Raw genomic sequence first — 26598 nt, 5'->3', positions numbered from 1 at the left:
AATTATTTTCAATTAGAAGTGCATTTTATAGGATGTATAAAAAAGAATAGAAAGCTTGTGAAGATATCCTGTAAATATTCAAAAGTATCTTCTTTCCAAATGAAGGAATTAAAGGAAAAAATATTTTAGAAGTGTTTCTGAAAAAACACTGTGATTATCACAAGCAAGATAATCTTACCTTTCTATAGAGGAAAGAATGTTTTTCATTGTTTTTATTCTGATGGTGGATTTAACCATTGTTGTGCTAGACAGTTCTATTAATCTGACTTTGTCTTCTTCTCACAAGAAGAAAATAAACATTTTACCCTTTAATTGGAATGGATTTTTTGGCACAATAACAATTAAGATGCAAGTGGAAAAAATACTATGTCTTTCCAAACAACTTACTTTGTTGCTTAAGCTATATTCTTGTAACCTGTCTAGGACCCAGGGATGGCTTGTGTAGGATTTGTGCAGGCTGACAGCTGAACAATAGGTGAAAATAAAATAGATTTCTCCTCGCAATTAAAAAGTGAAGGAATACTTTTTTTCTCTCCTTTATCCTGGCAAGGAAAATATCAAATACTTCTCCTTTTTGTCACTTCTAAACAAATAGCAAATGGAAAACTTTGTTTCAATCAATTATTAAAGAAAGTGTGACTTTACCAGCCATCCCCATAAGCACATCTTGCATTATCTGGATGGCCAACAATAGTCATTCTTTTCAGGGAAGGTGCTGACTTCCTCTTTGAGGGCTCTTCCTACACACAACCCTTGACTACCATCATTTGCCCAGTTGCATTCACTATCCACAGGACCTGACATCCTCTTCACTTTTTCCTTTGTTATCCCCCTTTCATAAAGCCTTTATACACTCTATGCTATGCTGACTTTCCTTCTATTCCTGTGTCCCAGCTGTCACCCACTCTACTACTTTCAGCTTTGTTTCACAGGGATTTTGTCCACCCTACTCCTCGCTTCAGCAAATGATAAAGCAGTTATTTGGACATCTTCCTGTCACTACTAATAATAACGATAATAATTGTGACATTTGTTAAGCACTTAATGTGACAAGCACTGCACTAAGCTCTAGGTGGATACAAGCATTTGGGGTTGGACACAGTCCCAGTCCCACATGGCGCTTACAGTCTTAATACCCATTTTACAGGTGAGATAATTGAGGCCAAGTGAAATGACTTGCTCAAAGTCACACAGCAGACAAGTGGCTGAGCAGAGATTAGAACCCAGGTCCTACTGGTGCCTGAGCAGAGATTAGAACCCAGGTCCTACTGACTCCCAGGCCTGTGCTCTATCCATTACACCAACTGCTTCTCATTCTGTTACCTCTCATGACCTTCTTTGTAACAGTGATCTGATCAATCAGTCAATCAATCGATCACATTTACTGAGCGTTTACTGTGTGCAATGCATGGAACTAAGTGCTTGGGTGAGTACAATACGGAGTTGGTAAACACATTCCTTAACTCTTTATCTTCCCACCCAAACCCTGCAAATACCCTGACTTCTCATCATGATAAATTGCACCATCACCCTTCCAGTCTCACAAGCCCACAACTTTTCATTATCTTTGACTCCTCTCATTCAAATCACACATTCAATCCATTACTAAATCCTGTTTGTTCAACCTTCACAGCATCAATAAAATCTGCCCTTTCATCTCCATCCAAACTGCTACCAAGATAATCCAAGGACTACCCTATCCTGCATTTATTACTCACTACCCTCCTTGCTGTCCTCCCTGCCCACTGGCTCTCCCTACTTCAGTACATATTTCATTCTGCTGCCTGGACCATTTTTCCATAAAAATATTCAAGATATCTTTCCCTACTCCTTAAGAACCTCCAGAAGCTTCCCATCTACCTCAGACACTCCATACCATCAGCTTTAAAGCATTCAATCACCTTGCCTCTTCATACTTCACTTTGTTACTCTCCTGCTACAACCCAGTCTCCATACTTCACTCTAATGCCAATGTACTTGTGGTACATCAATCCCATATATCTCATTCATTCATTCATTCATTCATTCATTCATTCAATAGTATTTATCGAGCGCTTACTATGTACAGAGCACTGCACTAAATGCTTGGAAAGTACAATTCGGCAACAGGTAGAGACAATCCCTGCTCAATAATGGGCTCACAGTCTAAATGGAGGAGACAGCAAAGCAAAACAGAACAAAACAAGTAGTCTGGTGTAGATATCATCAAGATAAATAGAATCATAGATATACACACATCATTAACAAAATAAATAGAGTAATAAATAATATATACTAATATGCACAGTGCTGAGGGGAGGGGAAGGGTGAAGAGCAGAGGGAGGAGGAAGGGGAAATGCGGAGGGGAAAAGGAGCAGAGTGAAAGGGGGGGCTCTCCACCAATCTCTCGCCCATGTCCTGCCTCTGGCCTGGAACGCCATCTCTCTTCATATCTGACAATTACTCTCCCCACTTTCAAAGTCATGTTGAAAGTACATCTCCTCCAAGAGGCCTTCCCTGACTAAGTACCCTCTTTTCCTCTTCTCCCACTGTCTTCTGTGCCACCTTGACTTGCTCTCTTTATTCATCCCCCCTCCCAGCCCCACTGCATTATGTACATAGCTGTAATTTGATTTATTTATATTAATTTCTGTCTCCCCCACTAGACTTTAAGCTTATTGTGGGCAGGAAGTATGTCTGTTATATTGTTGTAGACAGTAAGTGCTCAATAAATATGATTGACTGACTGATTCCCTACCCCCAGTGAGCTCACAGTATTGAAGGGGAGACGGACATTAATATAAATAAATAAATTATGGATATGTACTAAATTCTGAGGGGCTTAAGGAGGGGTGACTGAAGGGAGCAAATCTAGGTGAAAAAGAAAGGAATGGGTAAAGAAGAAATGAGATCTTAGTCACTGATGGCCTCTTGGAGGAGATGTGTCTTCAGTAAGGCTTTAAAGCTGGGGAGAGTCATTGAGTTTTACATATCAAATTAGAGGTACAGTCAGTTGATTGGGATTAGAGGAGTGAAGTGTTTGGGCTGGGTTGTAAGAGGAGCACTGCTTCACCTCAGAGTGTCTGGCTGTAATCTAATACCTCACTGTTTGTGACTCGGTTTTTCCCTTTGAATTTAAGTACTCTCAGCTCTGCCATAACATGATTTAGCTTGAGCATAATTAGGAAATTAGGGAAAGTTCTTCTGAAAATGTGCATTTGTCTGATTTTAGCATACCATTTTATTGAAGAAACAGCCTGACATAGCAGTGGAAAGGGTGAGTGCTTCCAAATGCTTTGTTGTTGTTGTTTTCTTCTGTCGAGTTGTGTCTGACCCATAGCGACGCCGTGGACACATCTCTCCCAGAATGCCCCACTTTCATCTGCAATCCTTCTGGTAGTGTATCCAGAGAGTTTTCTTGGTAAAAATGAGGAAGTGGTTTACCATTGCCTCCTTATGAGCAGTAAACTAGTCTCTGCCCTCAACTTTCTCCTATGATACTGCAGCCCAACACTGTTGAGTTTTGACTTATAGCAGATTGCCTTCTATTCACTAGCCACTGCCCAATCTAGGAATGGAATGGGTAGGCCTCTGCTTGACTCTCCCTCCTGTAGTTGAGGCTGGTAGAGGACTGGAAACTCTCCAGGTGCTACCCTGAAAGGCATCCAAATGCTTTAGTTCATTCATTCATTCATTCATTCATTCAGTCGTATTTATTGAATGATTACTGTGTGCAGAGCACTGTATTAAGTGTTTGGAATGTAGAATTTGTCAACAAATAGAGACAATCCCTGCCCAACAATGGGCTCACAGTCTAAAAGGGTGCAACTTAATCTGTGCAGATGATTGTACTAACGGCTTGAAAGTACAATTAATCATACACACTTCCTGACTTCAAGGAGTTTATGATCTAGATGGGCAGAGAGGCAATAAAATTGCAGGTAAGGTCAAGCAATTGAGTTTAAAGATATGTACATTCCCTCCTACTTATCTATATGCTGGGGGGGTAGGGGGCGAAGGGGAAGGGTTAATGCCTAAGTGCTTAGAGAGGGAAAACTCAAGTGATACAATAGATGAGAGATTGTTCAGGGAAGGTATCCTATAGGGGTTGTGGCTTTTGTAGGGCTTTAAAGATGGTGAGAGTAGTGGTCTGGTGGATATGAAGGATGAGGGAGTCTAGGTAGAGGGAGGGAGTAAGCAAGAGGTTGTGAACAAAAGATCAGAACGAGACACAGTGAGTTGTTGGCATTAGAGGAGCTATATTTGCAGGTGGAATTACAGTAGGATCAGATTAAGGATAAATAAAGGAGAGTTAGTGCCTTAAAGCCAGTGTTTAGGAGTTTCTAGTTCATGCAGAGAGTGGTGGACAATCACTGGATGATTTTGGGGAATGGAGCAAAGTTCACGAAACAGTGCCCTGAAAAAAAAGATGATATGGAAATTGGAGTGACCTATGGAGCTGGAAAGAATGCAGCCTTCGTGTTATTGTGGAAATGGGAGGTATTGTGCAGAGGTAGCATTGGTGGAACTGCTCCTGAATTTGAACGTTGTAACTGATTTGTCAAGTCTCGCAACCATAAAGAAGGCAGGACATTATAGTTGCTCCATACACCTCCGATTTAGCTTGAATGTTGATGCCTCTCATGGCTTTAACTATCATCTCTATGCAGATGACACACAAATCTACATCTCTGACCCTGTTCTCTCCCCATCCCTTCAGGCTCGTATCTCCTCCTGCCTCCAGGACATCTCTACCTGGATGTCTGCCTGCCACCTAAACTCAACATGTCCAAAACTGAGCTCTTTATCTTCCCTCCCAAGCCCTGCCCTGTTCCTGACTTCCCTATCACTGTGGATGGTACGACCATCCTTCCCGTCTCTCAAGCCTGCGACCTTGGTGTCATCCTTGACTCAGCTCTCTCATTCACCCCACACATCCAATCCATCACAAAGACTTGCTGGTCTCACCTTTATTATATTGCCAAGATCTGCCCTTTCTTCTCCACCCAAATGGCTATCTTACCGATACAGGCTCTCATAATATCCCAGCTGGATTATTTTGTCAGCCTTCTCTCTGATCTCCCTTCCTCCTGTCTCTCCCCACTCCAGTCTATTCTTCATTCTTCATTCTTGACTCTATTTATTGCCATTGTTCTTGTCTGTCTGTCTCCCTCGATTAGACTGTAAGCCCGTCAAACGGCAGGGACTGTCTCTATCTGTTGCTGACTTGTTCATTCCAAGCACTTAGTACAGTGCTCTGCACATAGTAAGCGCTCAATAAATACTATTGAATGAATGAATGAATGAATTCCACTGTCATGCTCATCTGCAGAAACGCTCTGAGCATGTCACTCCCCTTCTTAAAAACCTCCAGTGGTTGCCTATCAATCTCCGCACGAAACAAAAACTTCTCACTCTGGGCTTCAAGGCTCTCCATCACCTTGCCCCCTCCTACCTCTCCTCCCTTCTCTCTTTCTACTGCCCACCCCGTAGGCTCCCATTTCTGCCACCCACCTTCTCACCATCCCCCGTTCTCACCTATCTCGCCATTGACCGCTGGCCCACATCCTCCCACTGTCCTGGAATGTCCTCCCTCCTCACCTCTGCCAAACTATTTCTCTTCCCCTCTTCAAAGCCCTACTGAGAGCTCAGCTCCTCCAAGAGACCTTCTCAGATTGAGCTTCCCCTTTTCCCTCTGCTCCCTCTCTGCCCCCCCTTCACCTCCCCTCAGCTAAGCCCCTTTGCCCCCCGCTTTCCCTCTGCTCCTCCCCCTCTCCCTTCCCCTCCCATCAGCACCGTGCTCATCCGCTCATTTGTATATATTTTTATTACCCTATTTCTTTTGTTAATGAGATGTACATCCCCTTGATTATATTTATTGCTATTGTTTTTGTCTGGCTGTCTCCCTTGATTAGACTGTAAGCCCGTCAATGGGCAGGGATTGTCTCTATCTGTCTCTATCCAAATTGTACATTCCAAGAGCTTAGTACAGTGCTCTGCACATAGCAAGCGGTCAATAAATACTATTATGAATGAATGAATGAATGCCTCAAATTATCTTTCAGGCTTCTAAGCTGGCCTTTTAATTCTCTGTTCTATGTTTTTTTTTCCAAATCAATTAATCAATCTTATTTACTAAGCATTTACTGTGTGCACATGTGTCAATTCATCGATCCTCAGAATGACTTTGTAGAAAGATAGAGATGATGGAGTTAATCGTGATTTAAAGAAAAAGAAACCAAGCATAATTGCCTAGTATAATAATGTGCTCTATAAGTAGGCAGTTAACTTCAGTGTGTACTTTCATATGCTACCTTTTTCTCCCTTTCTCTTATTGCTTGTCTCCAGGAACATGACTGCATATTAAAAACAAAGAGAAATCTGATCCACCCATAGCCAATAAGACTTGTTGAAAAGATGGTGTTCTTGTGGGGCGCAACTCGTTGGCAAGCAGACAGGAGTTAGGAGAGCTTGTCTTGAATATTTAATAAAAAAGGTATAAGAAGATTCTGCTACCTTTTGAATCTTAAATTTTCTACCAGAACACTTTTGTGCTGGCACAAAGATGCATATTTAGATCAAGCTTTGACCACATAGGCCTTAGACAAAGTACTCTGAACATTAGACAGTGTTCTTAGAAATAATTTATTTCCTTTATAACTCACAGTTTAATTTTTTTTAATCTTTGCATATGATATAACTGTGTAGGAAACTAGTGGATGTCTGAAAGATATAATCAATCAATATTATTGATTTAGTTCACTGTGTATGCAGAGTGTTGTTCTAGGTACTTGGGAGAATACAGTAGAGTTGGTTGAGATGATCTCTGCCCACAAGTAGCTTACAGTGTTCAGTTCTTAAGGTAGATGCCTATTTTTATTCAAGTACTTGAGACCTCCTGTAATCTCAGCTAAACACTGTTGAGGTATCAGTTTGGTAAGATTAATCAGTAAACATGGCATCAGTTAATCTCTCTAAGACATCACCTCTAAATTGTTCATCCAAACTGTGGGGGTCTGCAGTGGTGAGATTAAAGGAATGTAGTCTTGAAGAACAGTAGGACTGAAGATGACTCTCCTCCCCTCTCCCATTCCATCTTCCCATGCACACTTGAAAAGAATGAAAATAAAAACAAATTATATTGGTTAAACATTTTCAGAGATGAAAAGTAATCTTGAATAAATCAGAGTGAATCAGAATATAGTTCACCTATAGACTTTGTTCAATCCATGGCTGTTAAAACTCACTCTTTCTTTTCTTCTGACTAGTTTTTGACCACTTGCCAGAGTAAGAATTGTTTCTGTTTTTTTTTTCCTAGCTGCTTTAGGGGATACTGATACAAAATAAGCATATTAGAACACCTAGTATCCCCAGACTAGTGAAACCATATTACCACAGCATTTATTGAGTGACAGTCATCTTAGTATAGCAAAATTACATGATAATGAATCTGGTCAAGAATGTGTTCTTGAAAATGACCAGGTTAAGCAGTGAAAAAGGCAGAAGAGACCAACATTGCCTGCAGCTACGAGTTTCACATTTTTAGCCTCACTTGCCCAGAAGATGCAATTTATCTTCCTCAGTAGGGAAACCACAGTATAGGATTCAGAGACCATTTGCAAGGACACACAGAGATCAAGGTGCATTTTTTTTGAATAACAATATGGATTATAGCACTTCACATTAAGTATGTTGGGGAATGATGGATTACTGCTCGGGGGAGGGTGGGTGTCCAAATATTGCCAATCAACAGTCATTTGCTAAATTATACCTTTGTTTTCTGAAAGAGTTAATATTTTCCTGGAACAGTTTGAAAGGAAAATTTTTTACCTGCCTGAGGGGATGCTATTCATTCCTTATTTAGGAAATCATGCTCTAGAGAAGGTTTTTGCATAACTTATCTTCAGACTAATTTAACTCACATAGAAAACTCGTAGTCACACCCTTTCCTCTTAAAATCACCATTCTTTCTCCTCCTTTCCAACTGATCCAAGAGATCTCCTGTCTGCTCTCAAAATATACCCCATTCACCTGTACACTTTTCACACTTTAATCTCTTACTTCTACTTTCCCTCCTTCCCTCCTTGCCACCTTCAATCCATTAACACCTTCTCTTCTGCCTCTAAACCTGCTCACCTTTCCTTTGATAAACGAACAATCAAAAATAGACCTTCTCTGGAACCCACTCTAACTTCTAGGTAGCAACCTAAATTCCTCTCTTATTACTGTTAACACTAAAATCTCATTTTCACCCACTTCTCTGCCCTGAGACAGACTTCAAGTTCACCAGAGACCTCCTTTTAGCCAATCCTAAAATAATCTTTGACTCATTATTTTGATGCTCACAGTACATTTGTCTCCAAATCCTGCAAGTTCTTGCTCCGCAATAGACCTGTCATAGACCTGTCCCTTTCTTTCCATTCAAATGTCTATCTCTCTGGTTCAAGCTCTCAAGACCTCCCAATTAAATCACTTGTCATTTGTCCCCCTTTTTCTCCATTTAGTGTATTCCGTATTCTGCAGCTAGAACCATCTTCTTAAAACATCATTCTGCTCACATATTCTCCCTCCACTGCAACTCCCCCCAACACACACACACACACACACACACACACACACACACACACACACACAATCTGCTATCTGCTAACACTACCCTTTTCCTTTTACCACAAACAATAGGTCTTGCCAATGTGTTAAACATTGCCCATCAACATTCTCTTTTTCCTACATTCCCTCCAGTGATCCTTCTCTTTTTCCCTTACTTGCACCTCCCGCACCTCCAGCTTCTTGCTCATTCTCTCCATGCTTCCTAACTCTATTCAAACCCATCAGCTCCACATCTTCAAAGCCTTTATGAAATGCCACCTCCTTCAAGAGGCATCCTCTAAATAATTTTCTCCTTTCAAAATCTTATCCTCCCAACTACTCCTTCATGCATTGCCACCCATATATACCTATTCATTTGCCTACCCACTGAATGATTGTTTGTTTGCATCCCTCTCTTTTTCTTCCTACTATAAATTATTCTGAACCTATCTCCCCCAATTTGATTTTAAGCTTTTTGGGGGTGGGGGCCAGAAATTGTCGCTTTCCTTTATTTTATCAACCACAGTTATTGAGGTTTTACTGTGCTCCAGAGCACTATAATAAAAGCTTGGGAGAGTACAGAGGAGCAGTGTGGCTTGGTGGAAAGAGCCTGGGCTTGGGAGTCAGAGGTCATGGGTTCGAATCCCAGTTCTGCCACTTGTCAGCTGTGTGACTGTGGGCAAGTCACTTAACTTCTCTATGCCTCAGTTACCTCATCTGTAAAATGGGGATGAAGACTGTGAGCCTCACGTGGGACAACTTGATTACCCTGTATCTACCCCAGTGCTTAGAACAGTGCTCTCTGCACATAATAAGCGCTTAACAAATACCAACACTATTATTATACTATGACAGAGTCAGGGGGCATGTTCTCTGCCTAAAATGAGTTTACAACTAGAGGGGGAAACAGACAATAAAATAAATTATCAATATGTACATAAATTCTGTGGGGCTGAGGGTCTTGGGGATATCAAGTGTTTAAAGGGTCCAAATCCCAGTGCATAGCAAATGCAGAAGTGAAAGGGAGTAGGGGAAATGAGAGTTCAGTCTGTGAGTGTCTCTTAGAGGAGAGGAGATTTAAGTAGGACTTTGAAGATAGGGAATGTAATGGTCTGTAGGTTATGAAGGAAGGAATTCCAGCACAGAGGGAGGAGATAGACAAGGGGTCAGTGAGAAGAAAGACAAGATTGAGGTACAGTGTATAGGTTGGTATGATAAAATTGTGGGCTAGCTTGCAGTAGGAAATCAATGAGGTAATGTAGAAAGGTGAGAACTCATTAAGCTTACTCTCCTAAGCAGTTAATGCAGTGCTCTGCAAATAGTAGGGCTCAATAATTGCTTTGAATGGGGCCAGAGTATACCATTTCAATCAAGCAATTTCCCAGGTATATTTGAATTTGAGGATGATCCAAATGGTGATGAAAATTGTAATCACAGACCTTTCCAAGCAGTGCAGACATTTCAAGCCAATCAAACATTCTGAGTCTTGGGTCCAGAAAGTCCTTTTCTGTATACATTGTCGAAGGAATTTTCTTCTGTAAAACTGGCTTCATCACCTTTAGGGCAGAAACTATAGATTCTGCTTCATAAGGGATTAAGCATTTCTTGGGTTCCTCAATAATGGTTTATTAGTTACGAGGAGAATGAGAGAAGGGAGAAAAACCCAGTGCCACTAACTTCAGGGCTCGATTCAATAGTTTCCAAGCCAGAGACTTTATGGATGTCCCCGCTGAAAGCCGGCATTAAGGACTGCAGGACCCTGGGAGAATAAATGCATTGGTTTTGGCAGCAGAGTAATCAGGTTTGTGGCATGATCAGTAGCTGAGCTCAATATATCGTGCCTGCATTTTCCTTGGCTATTTTACACACCAGATTTAGGATAGCAAACACGTTGCAAAGAGATAAAGAATTGAAATATTTCAACAAGGATTCTTTCTAAATGTTGATTGGTATGGAAGGTCTAACAAGACCAGTGGCAAATGTGTTTGGGGACCAATAAACACCGGTTGACTGCTTCCATTAGACAGGTGGCTGCTGAATTCTTACATGATAAATTAAGAGAACAGTTGGAACTCACCTTTAAAAGTCAGTTTATCCTGTCAGAGCTCTGACTAGGTGATTTGTGTGGTTGACTCACTTGCAGTGACTGTTCAAAGACTCGTTTTCAGAATCAAATACTCAGATTCAATAAAAAAGTCTCTCTCCTCTGAGTTGTGATTCCCCAGAACTACTCCTTTGTGGGCTACTTGCTGTCTTGAATGGACTATGGGTAGTGTTTCATCAGTTATCAGAAGTTATGTTCTCAGTTCAGTAACTTGCTTATGACCCAGGGCGAGAGCTATAGAAGGGATTAAAGAATAGAAATCAAATAGGAGGCTGCAATTGCATATTGGCTATTATCAATATAACAACATGGGGCCTATTCATAACTGTTCACTGGTGTTTATGTTCTGGATATTGATAGGATGTAATTAACTGCTCTGATGCTGACATCTACTTTGGGGTTTCACTTGCCTATCAGAAGATTTGACCGTGTGTGTGCAGTGAATTAGAGAATTGAGGCAAGTACAGACTACTCTGTCAAAGAATTAAAAAAAAAATGTACGCTGCACAATAGAACCATCTGCACTATGCTCCTTGAGGTTTGACTAGTGTAGACACAGTCTATTTGAGATTCAAAAAGTCAGAAACAGAAAAAAATTCATCTAAACTCATTTGACTGGTTGGGGTCATGTTAAAGTGACTTAGGAAATCCTAATTCAATTTAGATTCTGTTATTCTGACTGAATTGCAGATAAGAACTAGAAAAGCAGTGTGGCCTGGTGGATAGAGTATGGCTCTGGGATTCAGAAGGACTTAGGTTCTAATCCTGGCTCCACAACTTGTCTGCTGTGTGACCTTGGGCAAGTCACATCACTTCTCTGTGCCTCAGTTACCTCATCTGTAAAATGGGGGTTAAGACTGTGAGCCCCATGTGGGACAGGAGCTAAGTACAACCTGATTGGCTTATATCTGCCCCAGCACTTAGTACAGTGCCTGGGATATAGTAAGTGCTTAACAAGTACAAACATAAAAATACAAATAAAGCAGTGTGGCTTAGTGGAAAGAGCATGGGCCTGGGAGTCAAAGGATGTGGGTTCTAATTCCAGATCCTCCACTTGACTGCAGTGTGACCTTGGGCAAGCCACTCAACTTCTCTGTGCCTCAGTTACCTCATCTGTAAAATGGGGATTAAGACCGTGAGCCCCAGTTGGGCCAACCTGATTACCTTGTATCTACCTCAGTGCTTAGAATAGTACTTGGCACCTAGTAAGTGCTTAATAAATATTATAGCTATTAAATACTACAATTACTATTATGTATGCCCATGCTTAAATAATAAATAATAATAATGTTGGTATTTGTTAAGCGCTTACTATGTGCAGAGCACTGTTCTAAGCGCTGGGGTAAACACAGGGAAATCAGCTTGTCCCACGTGGGGCTCACAGTCTTAATCCCCATTTTACAGATGAGGGAACTGAGGCACAGAGAAGTTAAGTGACTTGCCCACAGTCACACAGCTGACAAGCGGCAGAGCTGGGATTCGAACTCATGAGCCCTGACTCCAAAGCCCGTGCTCTTTCCACTGTGCCACGTGCATTGAGAAGCAGCAGGGCCTAGTGGGAAGAGTCCACTTAACGTGGGAATTAAGGGACCTGGCTTCTAATACCAGCTCCAACTTTAGGCTCCTGTGTGACCTTGGCCAAATCAATTAATTTCTTTACGCTTCAATTTCCTCATCTGCAAAAGTAGGATTAAATACATGATTTGCACCCCCAACTTAGACTGAATGGTCCTTATGGGACAGGGACTGTGTCCACTTTAATTATTGTGTATCTGTACCTGTGCATTATACAGTGCACATAGTAAGCATTTAACAAATGTTATTGTTATTATTATTATTATCATCACATTGAATAGCAACTTTTTTCCCCTGCCTTGTCACATCAATCATCTCACAGGGTTCTCATGAAGGGAACAATGAGATAAGGTAATATTATCACCACTCATCAGATGATGAAACTGAGGCACAGGCAAATTTAGTGACTCATCCTGTTGAAGAGGAGGGACTGAAATTAGGTCTCCTGACTCCCAGGCCAATGTACCTCCAATGCCTACCCATTCCAACCCTCCCATTAGGGTCCTGAATATTGAGCTTAACAAGAGTTCCTCCCTGAAAGAAAGTAGGATGCAGGGAAAGCAAGTGTTCTGCAAAAGGATGAAAATAATGTGGGGTCAGTGCAGAAAGGGTAGGTTTCACACTGTCTATGCCTCTTTGGTAGTTACTCCTCAAATTGTAGGTTATCAAGATTCTGCAACATGAACTTTCTCATTAGGAAATAAGCTTTAAATCAATTGTGGGGAGTGTTTTCCCTCAAAACTGTATTCCTCTCTGCCCTTTCGTCTCCTTTTCGTGACCCAGTTGCCCCTGGGCCTACTCTGAAGGGAAGCAGTGTGGCTAGTGGACTGAGAACAGGCCTGGGAGTCAGAGGACCTGGGTTCTAATCCTGATTCCATCCTCTGAGGCTGTATGACTTAGGACAAGTAATTTAACTTCTCTGTGCCTCAATTACCTTATCAGTAAAATGGGAATTAAATCCTCTTCCCTCTATCATAGATGTTTAACCCTATGTAGGATATATCAAGCTTGATTATCTTGTGTCTACCCCAGCACTTAGTACAATGTTTGGTACATAGTAACCCATTAACCAGTACCATAAAAAACCAACAGCACAAAATAACTCTGCATAGTCCCAGACTTCTGTGGCAAAATGAAACAGGGCTTGTTCAGTTCTTAAAGCAGGCTGGGGCTTCTTTTCTGGATTCTTGAGTGGTATCAGAGAAGCAGCATGGCTCAGTGGAAAGAGCACGGATCAAAGGTCATGGGTTCTAATCCTGGCTCCACCACTTGTCAACTGTGTGAATTTGGGCAAGTCACTTAACTTCTTTGTGCCTCAGTTCCCTCATCTGTGAAATGGGGATTAAGACTGTGAGCCCCATGTGGGACAGGGACTGAAAGCCCCTGATCACTTTGTATGCCCCTAGTGCTTAGAACAGTACTTTGCACATAGTAAGCACTTAACAAATACCATCAGTATTATTATTATTATTATCCAGTGTATTCAGCCTACATGAATTTGGATGCGTGTATGTGTGTGTGTCCGTCCGTCTGTCTCTCGGTGGGGAGAGGAATGTTCTAAATACAAGCTAACCTACTCTCTGTGCCTCATTCTCACAGATCTAGCCACCAACTCTTGCTCCTGCATCTTTTCTGCCTAAAATTCTCGCTTTTCATTTTCAACAGTCCTTAGCTCTTGCAATTTTCAAAGCACTTCCAAAATCAGATCTCATCTGAAAGTCTTTATCCTATTAGCTTCTTATCTCCCCAGTTAGTGTACTCCATAATTGTCATTTCTTCATTTCTGCATCACCAATCACTTCTTCACACCCCAGTCCCTGAACACTTACTTGTGTATGTATATACAAGGATATATACAGAGTACATACACTGTACAGAGTATATACAGAGTATATACACTGTATATATAAGTGCTTATACAGAGAAACAGCATGGTGCAGTGGATAGAGCATAGGCCTAGGAGTCAGAAGGTCATGGGTTGATTCCCAGCTCCTTCACTTGTCTGCTGTGTGACCTTGGACAAGTCACTTAACTTCTCTGTGTCTCATCGGTAAAATGGGGATTGAAATTATGAGCCCCACGTGGGACAGGACTGTGACCAACCCAATTTACTTGTATCCACCCCAGCGCTTAGTACAGTGCCTGGCACACAGTAAGTGCTTAACAAATACCACAATTATTATTATTCATTATTATATTTAAATATATACATATATTATTAAAATATTATTTAAATATTATTATATTTAAATGTATACATATACAAGTGTATATTCATCTCCTTCTTCCTCCAACCTGTATATTATTTTAATGTCTGTTTTCATCACTAATTTCTAAGAAGGGAAGGTGTCTTGTATGATTCTATTTTACTCAGAATAGGTTGTTCAATATCTATTATTAGATGACTGAGTATAATCAACTAATTGAGTACAATCAATCAATCATTAATTGAGCGTTTATGGTGTGCAGAACACTATACTAGGCACTTGGGAAAGTACAGTGTAACAGATTTTGTAGATATGCCCCCTGTCCACAAGGAGCGTACAATCTAGAAGTGGAGATAGACATTAAAATAATTTGGGGATATGCTCTTGAGTGCTGGAGGGTTGAGGATAGGGTGAATAAAGGGTGCATATCCAAGTGCAAGGCTAATGCAGAAGGGAGAAGAAGAGGAGGAAATGAGGGCTTAGGGAAACCCTCTTGGAAGAGATGTGATTTCAATAAGACACTGAAGGTGTGGAGTTTAATCATTTATCATATGTGAAGCGAGAGGGAGTTCCAGGCCAGGGACAGGACATACTATATAGGAATAGTGAATTAATTGATTTTAGAAGAGTGAAATAAGCATGCTGATTTGTAGAAAAAAATCAGTGAGATGAGGTAAGAATGTGCAGCGTGATTGAGAGCTTTAAAGCCTATAGTAAGGAATTTTGGGTTTGTTGTGAAAGTAGATGGGCAACCATTGGATGTTCTTGATGAATGAACATGGACTGAATTAGTATTTTTTTTTTGGTAAAATTATCTGGACAGCAGAGTGAAGTATGGACTGAAGTGGGGAAAGACCAGAGTCAGGGAAGGAGGTCAGGAAAGAGGCTGATGCAAAATCTCCTCTGCTTCAAAGCCTTAATGTAGGCACATCTTCTCCAAGAGGCCTTACTTGACTAAGCCTCCTTTTCCTCTTCTCCTACTCCCTTCTCTCTGTGTCACACTGACTTGCTTCCATTGTTCATCACCCGTCCTAGCCCCACAGCAGTTATCTATACATTTACAATTTATATATTTATTTATATGAATGTCTGCCTCCCCTGCTCTAGCCTGTAAGCTCACTGTGGGCAGGGAATGTGAAAGAGTCTGTTTATTGTTGTATTGTACTTTCCTAAGCACTTAATAAGTACTTAATAAATACATATGAATAGTCACAGTGGGATAGGATAAGTGCTTCAGTCAACATGATAGCAGTTTATCTGGGGAGGAGAGGCAGATTTTGGTGATGCTGTGAAGGACAAACTGATGATTTGGTGACAGATCGAATATGTGGGTTGAATGAGAGAGATGACTTGAGGATACTTCTAAGATTGTGAGCTGGTGATACAGGAAGAATGGTGGTAATAATGTTGGTATTTGTTAAGCATTTACTATGTGCCGAGCACTGTTCTAAGTGCTGGGGGAGATATAGGGTCATCAGGTTGTCCCACGTGAGGCTCACAGTTAATCCCCATTTTACAGATGAGGGAACTGAGGCCCAGAGAAGTTAAGTGACTTGCCCACAGTCACACAGCTGACAAGTGGCAGAGCCGGGAGTCAAACTCATGACCTCTGACTCCAACGAAGCCCAGGCTCTTTTCCACTGAGCCGCGCTGCTTCCCTGGTACTGTCTACAGTTATGTAAAAGTCAGGGGGAAGACAGGTTTTGGATGGGATTATGAGGAGTTCTATTTTGTATACATTTGAGGTGTCGGTGGGACATGCAAGTAGACATGTTCTGAAGGCAAGAGGAAATATAGGACTGAAGAAGAGAGAGATCGGGGCTGGTGAGGTAAATTTGTGAATCATCCTGTTAGAGATGGTATTTGAAGCCATGGGAATGAATGAGTTCACCAAGGGAGTGAGTGTAGAGGGGGAATAGAAGGGTCCCAGAACTGAGCCTCAAAGGGACTCCCACATTTAGGTGGTGGGAGGCAGAGGACGATCCTGCAAAAAAGACTGAGAGTGAGCAGACAGAGAGATAGGCGAGATAGGAGGAGAACCAAGAGAGAACACTGTCAGTGAAGCCAAGGTTAAATAATGTTTTCAGGAGAACCGGGTGGTCCACAGTGTTGAAGGCAGCTGAGAGGCTGAGAAGGTTTAGGGTTAAGTAGAGGCCACTGGATTTGGCAAGAAGATCACTGGTGACCTTTAAGAGGGCAGTTTCTGAGGTGTGAAGGGACTGGAAGCCAGAGTACAGGGGGTCAAGGAGAGAACTGGGGGAGAGGAAGTGGACTCAGTGGGTGTGACAACTTAGTGATAACTGGAAGGAGTCTTGAGTTCAAGGGAAGTTTTTTTTTTTTAGGATAGAGGACAAGAAAGTATGTTTGAAAGCAATGTAGAACAAGCCTTTGGGGAATGAATAGTTGAAGATTGTGATGAAGAAGGGGAGAAGGGAGAGACAAATGTTTTAATAAGGTGTGAAGGGTAGGGATCAGAGACACAGGTGGAGGGGGTGGAATTTGAGAGGGGGTGAGCCATCTCTTGTTGGGATACTGCAGGGAATATAGGTAGAGTCAAAGAATCAGTCAATGTTATTTATTGAGCACTTATTGTGTGCAGAGCACTGCACTAAGTGCTTGGGAGAGTACAATATAACAATAAACAGACACATTCTACAGTCTAGAGAGATGAGCTTATAGTTAGAGGACAGAGGAAGTTTTGGGTCTATAGGAGGTCAGAGGAGGTTTAAGGGAGATCATGCCGGATAGGTTTCAATTGTGTTAATAAAATATGTGGCCAGGTCATTAGAGGAAAGAGATAGTGAGGGCAAAGGGACAGGAAGCTTGAAGAGAAGCAGTGTGGTTTAGTGGATAGATCACAGACCTGGGAGTCAGAAGGGAATGGGTTCTAATTCCTATTCCACCACATGTCTGCTATGTGACTTAGGGCAAGTCACTTAAATTCTCTGGGCCTCAGTCACCTCATCTGTAAAATGGGGATTAAGAGTGTGAGCCCTATAGGGACAGGGACTATGTCCAACCTGCCTACCTTGAATCTACCCCAGTGCTTAAAACAGTGCTTGGCACATACAAACGCTTAACAAGTACCATAATTATTATTATCATTATTACTAAGAGGGTGTTAAAGTCTGGAACAGTTGGTGGAAGCAAAGGGTATGAGAGCGAATTAGGAAGGTAAGAATGATTTTGAGGTGGACAAGGTCAGACAGATGGTTAGATTGCCTCCAGGACTCCTCCAGAAGATAGGGGTGAGGTGGCTTTAGAATATTCAAGGGGGTTAAGGATGAGAGGTCTTTGTTGGGGAATAGGACTTATTTGCAGTGGGTGAGAAAGAGAACAAGTGAGGAGGCTGTGGTCTGATAGAGGGCTTTTAGAATTCTTCCTTTACTCTTTAAGTGGAAATCTAGAGGGCCTAAATTAAGTTCATTATTTATTATATTTTGGTAGCAGTGTTATGGTAAAATGAGACTGCATAGGAGTAGTTGATGAGCTGAACATGGCAGGAAAATATAGGCATTTCCATGAATTGAATGAAGGCAGAGTTACTCCAGGAGCATCATCCCATCAGGATTGTTCTGATCTTCCCATATATCAGAACAAATAAATCCAGTCCTGCTTCCAGCTAGGAGACAGATGGGGAGCCGTGGATTCACTTCACAGACTCTATTCATCTGTTCACAAAATCCCTTTTTAAAAAGAAGGAAGGATAAGAGGGAAAGGGGAGAGGGTGGGGAGAAATGGTGGATGTAGGAGAGACAGAGGAGGGAAAGGTGAAGAGACAGAAGAAGATAAGAAGGGAGAAAAGAGAAAGAAAAGGAGTGAGGAAGCAGAGAGAGGAAAAGATGGAGGAAGAGAAGGGGAAAATCAAAGGAATCACTCAATCAATCAACCAATGGTATTTATTCAGCACCTATTGTGTGCAGAGCCATGAACTTTTTTATGGTATTTACTAAGCGCTTCCTGTGTGCCAGGCACTGTACTAAGCACTGGGGTAGATACAAGCAAATCTGGCTGGACACAGTCGCCATCCCATGTGGGGCTCACAGCCTCAATCCCCATATTACAGATGAGGTAAAAGGCACAGAGAAGTAAATAACTTGCCCAAGGTCACACAGCAGACAAGTGGCAGAGCTGGGATTAGCTTCTGACTCCCAGGCCTGTGCTCTATCCACTACGCCATGCTGCTTCCCTAACTTGGGAGAGTACAATACGATTAATAGATATGATACCCACTCCAAAAGGCAGATTTTGGGAGCATCAAAGTCTGATTTTTTTTGTTTAAAGCATCTGGCCAGTGAAACCAAGAACCCATATTTTTCACTTAAAAGTTCTAATCAAAAATTTTGGAGGTGAGAGTTAAACATCTAAAAGACAAATGAGGGCAGTGGGCTTGGGAGTTTGCCAGTTGGTGGCTGAATTCTGCAGATAAATGCCCTGAAAGATATCAATAGTTGTGGTAGGAATGGTATTTATTAAGCACTTGCTATGTGCCAAGCACTGTACGTAGCACTGTGAAAGAACATACAGGTGGACATTCGACACAGTTCCTGTCACTCGATGGGCTCATAATTTCAGGTAAAGGGAGAGAGGATTGGTGACACTTATGTAAGGAGAGATGAAACAAACACGAAGACAACATGAAGACAAAAACAAAGATCGGTAAGGTATTGCATGGCAAGAAGAGCAGATTTCAGGGTCCTCACTGCTCACATTCTACGATCACAACCTCATTCACAGTGACTACTACAGTAGCAGTCGCCATGATCTCCGAGGTTCTGTGGAGGCAGTACCGGGCTGCAGAGGCTTTTCTCCATTCTCCTGGGGTGGTGGAAGATGGATAGAGAAGGAAGTTCCTCGGTGATGTGGAGGAGAGCCAGGGAGGCAGCATGGGAGTCAGGAAGAGGAAGACACCCAAGACCTGGTCACTTGTGATGTGAGGGATGGCGTGCATCTGGAGAAGTCTCATGGTTGCCTGGTGGAGTGGTCTGGACAATGACTGGGAGCAGTGACCCATGGCAAACAGGACAGAGAGCTGTGATGGGGAGGAAGCAGGCGCCTGGAGGATGCCAGAGGAGGGGTCAATAAACCATTATGATCTGACAACAAGCCTGAAAAAAACAACCTATATGTTGTCCGGCACTGGAAGCCATAAGGAAAGATTTTTACATTACGGTAAAGCAGAATGCTGGAATTAAAATCTACAAACGAGGCAGTGCATCCTCCAGTGACACGCATAGTGATAAGGAAGTAGATAATTGAAGCAAGAAGCCCTGTATCTGCTTTGTTAGGCTTAAAGATTTTAGTTACAATGGAGCCTGCTGGAATTAGTTTCCAATTTACCATGTAAAACTTCAAAACATATAGCAACTAAAGGGTACTTCAATACTTTCTGAAATTTTCCACTGGACTATCACGGGTTTTTAACTGAATTGTGTAGTCAGTATGCTATAAATGAAGGACGACGTATGGAGAAGGCTAAAGAGGGTTGTGGTTTTTTTCCCTCATGTAGAAGTCTTGTTAACAATTCTATTGCCTTTTCATATATGATGAATATTTCTCAGAGAAACACTGCCATCTTGTATTAAGGGTTAAATTTTCTCTACTAACATCACTTAAATACACAAACTGCTCATTCAGATGATTGAAAATGCATCACCTTTAATGAACAAAAGAATAGCACAGGTACTGTTTCTTTAATAAATGAGGGGAAAAAACTGTAATTGAGCTAATGAAAATGGTATAAGTGTGTTATTTTCCTCTTTCCTGTTGCTCATCTAAAGCAGACTCCTATGATTACATTAACGGTATTTCTGGGTTTTTTATGGTATTTCTTCAGCGCTTTCTGTGTCAAACACTGTTCTAATCACTGGTGCAGATACAATTTTATCAGGTTGGACATAGTTCCTGCTCCACAAGGGGCTCACAGTCTTAATCTCCATTGTAGAGATGAGGTAACTGAGGCACAGAAAATTTAAGAGACTTGTTATGCATTCCTATGTGCAAACAATATAGTAAATTCTAGGCTTGATACAAGATAATCTGAGATCTCTCTGCTGGGTGGTCTCATACCAGCATAGACCATCGAACATCATCTGAGACAGAGACCTGCCGGAAGAAACTGAAATTTCTCCTCTGAACAACCTCAGCCAGTGTAGACCATCAAACATCACTCAAGACAGAGACTTGTCTGAGAATACTGAGATCTCTCCCATGAGAAGCCACAAACAAACATGGACATTGTTATGTTGCCCTCAAACCCCTGTGGCAGAGAAGCAGCCATTCCTTCATTTTATCCCTCTCCCTGCCACCCATTCTATGATTTACCCTTAAATACTAGGTTCTCACTCTCAAGCACCTGCATATAATTCAACTGTCTGGGAACCCCCTGATTAAGCAGTTATTGTTGCTGTTAACTTCACCTACAGTGCTTAAACTTCTTTGACTTCACCATGCCTCCTCAATCCCTGCCCTTCAGTCAGCACATCCCAGTCCTACCTTCCCTGCAACCCCCAATCTACCGACTCCCCACATCTTGCACCGCTCCTCCCCACCCCATCCCTCTTATCCTATCCCAGTGTCGCCCCTCATCCCTTTCCCCCCATACTGGCTCCCATCAGCTCACTCCCATCAACTTCTCCCACCATCCCCTTCCCCTGCACACCCCCAACAGCTTCACTAAATGCAGCATGTGAAACCCCTGCTCCATTAGGAGGAAGTGTCCCTTCATTATTGACCTGTTCCTGATCCAGTCATTCTTCCTCACCATCACTGAATCCTAGCTCTCCCCAGATGGCATGGTTGCCCCTTCTGCTCTCTCTAGAGGGGTCCCCAGCTTCTCCAACTCCCCCAGACTCACTGGGAAAGGAGGAGGGCTTGGCTTCCTTCTCACTCCTTAAAGTGGCTTTCGCACCATTCTACCTCCCCCACCCCTATCTTTATGTTCCTTCAAAGCCCATGTCATCCACTCTACCACCCACTCCAGGTACTAATACCAGTCATCTACCATTCCCCAAGCCCTACCTCCAACATTTTAAACCACTTTGATCCATCTCTTACATTCCTTCTCTCTTTCTCCATCCCTACATTGATCCATGGACACTTCAGTAGCCACATAAATGTTCCTGATGACCCTTCCGCTGCCTGCTTTCTATCATTTCTCAATTCCACTAACCTCCTCCTCCACCCCACCTCACCCATTCATCATCTTGGACACACACCAGAACTCATCATCTCTAGTCACTGTACAATCTTTACCCTCACCAACTTTAAAATCCCTCTATTTGACCACAACCTCTTCACATGCTTTCTCTCCCACACACCTCCACCCCACAAATCTGTGCTGTTCCCCCACAGAGACCTCTGATCTTTTGACCCCATCCAATTTTCTCAAGTCATCATGCCCCATTTGTATCCAAACTACCTTTCCCTGATGACACCCTCAACACCACCCTCTCTTCTGAATTCAACTCATCTGAATGTTACTGAACTCAAGAAGCAGCGTGATTTAGTGAAAAGAGCATGGGCTTGGGAGTTACAGGTCTCGGGTTTTAATCCTGGCTCCACCACTTGACAGGTGTGTGACTTTGGGCAAGTCACTTCTCTATGCCTCAGTTACCTTATCTGTAAAATAGGGATTAAGACTGTGAACCCCACATGGGACAACCTGATTACCTGGTATCTACACCAGTGCTTGGCACATAGTAAGCACAGAACAAATACCATCATAACTGAACTTAACTCACTTGATCCCCTATCACTTCATCATTCTTATACTACTAACCCACCACCCTGGATCACCTCCAGAACCCACACTTCCTTCACTCTTGTGCTCAAGCTGCAAAGTATTGCTAGTAGAAATTTAGATACCAGGCCAACCTTTCCACTTCAAGTTAATCCTTGAAGGCTTCTACCCTTTCCTTTGCCCGGCAAAATTATTTCCCCATCGTTATTGACACCCATGTCCATTGTCCTTGCTGATTGTTCCAGATGTTTAATTCCCTCATCAAACCCCCTGTTCCCAGCCTCCTCCATATTTTGCCCCTAATGACCTGGCCTCCTATTTTATTGAGAAAACATTAACTATTTGGCATGATCTCTCTAAAATCTCCCCTGCTCCTTTCAGTCTCTCACTTCTCCTGCCCCTTCTTTAACTCTCCCATCGTATGACTGGCAGATAAGAGGCAGTGCCATGTTGGATCTTAGTTCTACCCCATTGCTTCAGGATGGAAGGAATTTATAGGAGGCCCAGTGAATATGTAAGCCAACCAAGCACCTCTTATGCAAATCACAACCCTGTCACAGACCACTTGGCATACAGAAAGCACCCAATAAAGGGTATTATTAGTATTGAACCAATTTTGCAATCCCAGAAATAAGGTGGCCACTGCTGACTGAGAACCCTGGAAAATGAAATGTACATGACACCAGATGCCTTAAAGAGCATTTGCCTCAAAGCAAAGTGTTTCTCCAGGAGGGAGAGATGAAAACCATACAAGTCAGTACCTGGAAAAAAACAAAACACTTGGACTAAAAAAGATAAAAGATCTTATTCATAATTATACAAGATTCCTGAGAATTTTCATTAGTGTCACTTACATTTCATACATGACATCAAACAGCAGAACAGGCGTACCAACAATGAGATTCTGAAATAAAATCAGCTCACCAGCACAACCTCAATGTGCACAGAAACACAGCTCCACTGGAGCAACCATGTAAGGAGAATAATGATAACAGAATGTTCAAGCAGACACTTGTTGTATGGTAGACATGAAGGGGAGACACTAATTGTTGCAAGCACCATCCCCCAGTTCATATCAACCAGGACTTTCCTGGACTGGGGCGGACCTCGGTGCTACATAGTAAAGTCAAACCACACCAGTGACCACCAAGGTTACTGGGGAAAGTTTTTTACTGAGTTTTACCAACTTACAAGGGAGTGACACATACACACTCTTACTCACTTTCTCCACTCCACCAAGGGAGCCCATTCTGCCAATGCTTCTTCTTTCTGCTTCCAAGTGCTGCTGCCTTCTGCTGCTTGCTTCTTCAGTCCTTTCTTCTCTGTGCTGCTTCTGCTCCAAGTGCTGCCCGCTGTGTGCATAAGCATGCGTTTTACGTGTCTCTGCATGCCTTCTTGCGAATCAAAGCTACCACCTTCATCTGCCATAGAAGATGAAGCTGTGGCTCTACGTAGCAGTCATTGATTGTCCCAGGCCTGTTACTGGGTAGAGCAGGGAAAGAAGGCCACACCTCCCTCCCTGCTTCACCCCCCTAGGCATACAATCACCTGTCTCAGGTAGGGCATATCAGTGCCTTAGGGAGTTTCTTCCTTCTTGTTGTTGGCGGGATCACAAACAGTTACTAATAAGACAGCTTTTTGTGGACTGACCACACTAATCTGGAAGGGCAGTAACTGATTTCAGCATTAAGTATAATGGGATAGCCTGTTGTGGGCAGGGATTGTCTCTCTTTTTTGCTGAATTGTACTTTCTAAGCACTTAGTACAGTGCTCTGCACACGGTAATTGCTCAATAAATATGATTAAATGAATGAATGAATAGAATTCTGTACAGGAAGATGGAAAATAACCATTGTGGATAGTTTAGAAAATGTCATGAAAGAACCTCTAAAGCTCTGCCTTTAGGTTTGAGGGAATGAACTCAGAGCCTTATACATTCTTTGAAACTTTCCCATGGAGTTTGTGGGATGATTGATTCATGCCCTCATTTTGCTCTATCCAATGCTTGATCTGCTCTCTTTACCAAGGTAGGATGTAGTAAGTTACAACTATAGAATGCGAGAAGGCTCCTGTGGCCCATATCTGCTGCTATTTAGGCAGAGACACCACTGATGCATCTTTACTTACAGCTGGCTGGAATTCTAGTCCTGAGCAATCCCCTGAGAGGGTGAATATATGCCTCTGAAGGTTGTCTAGAGGAGAAAGGCTAGCTGAGAGAATGCTGCCTCTGTAGACCCATGGCCCAAAGGGAGCCGAAGTCTGTTTCTTTTCATCAGGTATGGTTTTCATTCAACCCACTTATTCTGTCAGTCCTGAATATTTTAACATCCCTCTCCTTGATCTCTCCCTGCACTGAGGGCCTGGTGAAGGAACCCACCTTTGCCTTTCTTCCAACCCAATACCATTTTCAGTTCAAGATTCAACTTTTCACTATCACTAGCTAGGTATTCAGAATTGCTAGTTTGATGTTACTTCTTTACATGTACATTTTCTAGATGGATTCATGATTGATTGGCTTTTGAGAAAGCGCAGTTATTTTATAGTTAAATTACATGGTCCACAATAAATAGTACAATGCAAATTCTCACGAATCTTTCTCCTCAGGCTAATTATGTACCTAATTCTCCCAAACTTTGAATAATGCAAACCTTCACTTCCATAGGATCGAATAAGCAAGTCACTTCCCAACACAACGCTCACCACCACATTGTAATTTATGCGGTGTATCCCTCTCTGCTGCCTTGCTCCTAAATTTATCCTTCCAAATATAAAATTTCTCTCAAGGAGTTGTAAACATTTCATATAACAAAAGTCACTCAGTAATACCTCTTGCTGGAAGTCCCTTCCATGCACCTCTTCTTTGGGGACTCTTCAACCCTCCACTGGTGGTGATATTTTTATTTCTCAGTGATGCTGGAAATAAAACTTGGCACCCTGATGTTCACTCCCTTTTTCAGTTGGCTCTAATAGAATATTTGAAGTTTTGACTACATTCTTGGGGAAGATGAATACCATTTTCTCACCCTTTGTCAGGGTCACAACCTCAGGAGGTACATTACTATGAGGCTATTGAAATATTTCTCACCTAGTCCAGAAGTGATCAATTTGTTCAATATCATTCAATGAGACTTCTACCTAATTTGCATAGTAAGTGCTGTGACAGAAAAGTAGCAAACATCATTATACCACTAATAGTGGAAATTAAATCGTTCATTAGAGCGGCTTATGTTTTCTGGGGAAGCAAAGGGGGATTCCTACATCTTTGGCAAAGATATATGTGTTCAGGGAAAAATATTGATTTCCCCCAAACTTACTATTAAGTAGCAATTCTGAAAAGAGAGCAACTAAAAGGATTAAGAAACAGAATGTCTGACAACTTTTGCTACAGAAATATGGATTTATTTTTTAATTGTCTCTGGCACTAAATTCATTAAAAATGTTAATATGGGAAACAATTAAGAGCGGGCAGAAGGATTTAGGCAAACAAAGAGATTAATCAGGGATTCTTCAAAATGAAAAATCTCTTTAGAAATTCTGAGAAATATCATGCTATGGCAGAGAGAAATTCTAAGTAGTTTCCAAACGTAGTGTGGATTAACAACAGCCCAGATGGAAGGAAATTTAAGTACCGCATTCATTATAGCTGGAAAATCATGAATTATTTTGAGACATATCAATTCATGTTGGATCGCACCGGTTCCATTTTTGCACCATAACTTGAGTCTTCCAGAAGATACGTAAATAAACAAATAACTCACTGAGTGTGTGTGTGCCAAGGTATCTGTGAACAGATTTTAAACTCTGAGGGTAGCAGATTGGGGAATTTGAAATACCTTGCCTTGCTGATGTCATTTCAATTTGTTCCTTCTTATTTTCTTCCTCTCTCTCCCTCTGTCTCTCACTCTGTAACTTTTGATGTGAATAATGTGCAGCCCTTCTCTGGAGGCTCAGGATGGGGAGATACTACTGGATGGTAATTGTTGTGGTTTATTTCCTAATCTCCTTGGAACAGGAAACAAAATGAAGTGGCTGATGGGGAAAGCTACTTTGGGTTCCAGAGGGCTATTTAGGCTGATGTCAAATACAACAAGCCCTTTTTTGTGTACCGCATCCAAGGAAGAAGACAGAGATCCGAACTTTCTGTCCATTTTGCAGAACAAGGGAAATGCATCAATAGCTTTGATGCTTTAATGAACATTTTCCATGAAACATGAAAGGAGTTATTTATGTGAAGTTTATATTGCCATTTTCAGCAACTTATCTTGGGCTTTAGAACAGTATATTTTACTTCAATCCTTCTTTATACCTTTCCAATTTCTGAGTTTTATCATTACCAAATCCTTTTTTTTTGGGGGGGGGGGTGTGCCCTTGCCAGATGACTTATATTTTGTCAGATAAAAAGA

At 41.9% G+C, this 26598-nt stretch overlaps 1 non-coding gene across 1 annotated transcript; it reads right to left on the bottom strand.

Moving 5' to 3' along the window:
• Positions 1-3505: 3505 nt before the first annotated feature.
• LOC114812604 lies at positions 3506-3643 on the bottom strand. Its single transcript, XR_003760255.1, has one exon. It is a non-coding gene; the product is annotated as a small nucleolar RNA SNORA7 (small nucleolar RNA).
• Between the last annotated feature and the right edge of the window lie 22955 nt (positions 3644-26598).

Source organism: Ornithorhynchus anatinus, chromosome 5 (assembly GCF_004115215.2).
Source record: "Ornithorhynchus anatinus isolate Pmale09 chromosome 5, mOrnAna1.pri.v4, whole genome shotgun sequence".
In the NCBI taxonomy this organism is placed as follows: Eukaryota; Metazoa; Chordata; class Mammalia; order Monotremata; family Ornithorhynchidae; genus Ornithorhynchus; species Ornithorhynchus anatinus.
This window is presented reverse-complemented; position numbering and strand designations above follow the sequence as displayed.